Source organism: Arachis duranensis, chromosome 8, assembly GCF_000817695.3.
Source record: "Arachis duranensis cultivar V14167 chromosome 8, aradu.V14167.gnm2.J7QH, whole genome shotgun sequence".
NCBI lineage: Eukaryota > Viridiplantae > Streptophyta > Magnoliopsida > Fabales > Fabaceae > Arachis > Arachis duranensis.
The window spans coordinates 37,094,249-37,096,637 of record NC_029779.3 but is presented as its reverse complement, the minus strand read 5'-3'; positions in this window follow the sequence as shown (position 1 = coordinate 37,096,637).

Sequence of the window (2,389 nt, the reverse complement as noted above, 5' to 3'; positions counted from 1 at the left end):
ATAAACTTTATTACAGTTCTCATCAATTGCAATATCTCACTTCATCAGCCACTACTTTAGAGTCCAATTAGCAACACAAATCCACACAACGACGGGGGACATGTTCACTCCATACGCAGCATGGACAATGGTTCACTGTAAAATATCGAAACACGACATTTTTTTGTTTCACCTTATTATATTGATATTTACGGCATTTAATATATACACTAGTAAGAATAATGATGATAACTAAAAAAATCAGGATAATATGTTTGAAACTTACCTTCGATATTATAATTCTCACGAGATTCATCATATTTGAACATATGCTTATTTGTTAGTACAGGCCTAGGAACCTTCACAAATATATTATCTCCATTTGTTGAAATAACTAAGAATGCTATACTTATGAAGACGTATGAGAAGAGAACAAAAGCCAGTGTTTCTTTTCTAACCATCTTTAATTTTCAATCCAATACAATTTTTGTTCTGGCTAACCTTTGGAGTATTTATAATGGTGAAAATTTAGGTACACTTAATAAATTTTATATGAAGTTGATAATGGAGACTCATTAAATAATTTTATTGTTTAATTAAATTATCATTTAACTTTTAATTATTAAATTTATATAAAATTAATTGCATATGAATTTCTACCATTTATAATATTATAGGTATCTTAATAAAACTTTGATTTGTGGTATATTCAAATATTTTATGACACTTATGGAATGCTTTAATAACATACATGAATGTTATAAACTTTAAATACGGAGATTTTTTATTTTAATAAATAATTTAAATATTTTATTTACGGATATAGATAATTTACTTAATATACTAAAATTAGATTTTTTCCCAACTACTAAAGGTGACGTGTCGATTTCTTATGCTTCCGTTTTTCCTCCAAAACGAATAAATTTTTTTTCTATTCTAAATTATTTTATTGTAATTATATTATAATTAATACTGAATGAATAATATATAATTATACTAATTTAGCAATATATATTCATTATAATTATATCAAATCAATATTTAATACACTATTAAACTACTTATCAATTATCAATTAAAAATACTTTTAATAATTTTAATGATAATAATAATATCAATAATAGTAATAATAATAATAATAATAAATCTTTGTTATCCGATAATTTTATATTTAGTGTTTTTTTTTACTACTTCATAGAATAAGAATGTATTCTTCATTTTTTATTGAAATTGATCCTTTTAAGGTACAATTTACAATTTTTTATAATATTTTTTATATACTCATTCTATTATATTATTCTTTTGATAATTTTTTATTTGTTGTTACTCTAAGTTATTCTTATCGTCTAATGTTCCAGTTCGATTGTCTTTTGCCACAATCATTTACAATGTATCACATCCATGAAATACCTCATCGAGTTGTCTTCACTGATTCGGGTTTCAACTACATGGATGTAAGCGTTCAAAGAAGAGGCAATAGTCTCTACTTTACCGAAGGATGACTGAATCTACTCACCTATTATGACCAACCCAATGGAATGTGGTTAAAGTTAGATTTCTTAGGAGGAGCTCGATTTTTGATAGAGGAATTGCATCCACGGAACTTTATAATTACATTAATCATATAATTTTATATACAAACATTGATACAGTGTTGTTTCATGTATATATTTTGCAGGTATCAAAGGATAGCATTGACTTGTTATTCAGTAGGTTTAAATTATTTATTGTTTATTACAAAACTTTCTGCATTAGGATTCTCTATTAATTTGTTCTTCATTTTGAGCTAATTTTGATATTTTCTTACTTCACAGTAAACCAACATATAAGACTTTGTTGGTAGATTTAAGTATTATTAGATTATTTATGGTCATATCGAATATATATGCCTGATTTATTGAAAAAAGTAGATTAAATAACTATTTTATAGTTAATACAATTAACACTATATTAAGAAAAGAAAAATAACGCTAACAAGTTATTTTTTTATTAATTAAATTATTATAATTAAAATGAAATTTAACATCACAACTTAAAATTATAATTTCAATCTTATCACGTGCACGGCATGGGTGATTAAACTTGTAATATACTAAAACTGAGTTTTTCCCCAACTAATGAAGGTGAGGTGTCAATCTCTCGTGACTCCGTTCTCCCTCCAAAATGAACTTTTCTATTCTCTATTCTAAATTATTTTATAAAAAATATCTTTATTATAATTATATTATAATGAATGTTTAATGAATAATACATAATTATACTAATTTAGAAACATATCTTTATTATAATTATATCAAATCAATATTTAATGCATTATTAAACTACTTATCAATTATCAATTAAAAATACTTTTAATCATTTTAATAATAATAATAATAATAATAATAATAATAATAATAATTGTAAGGTA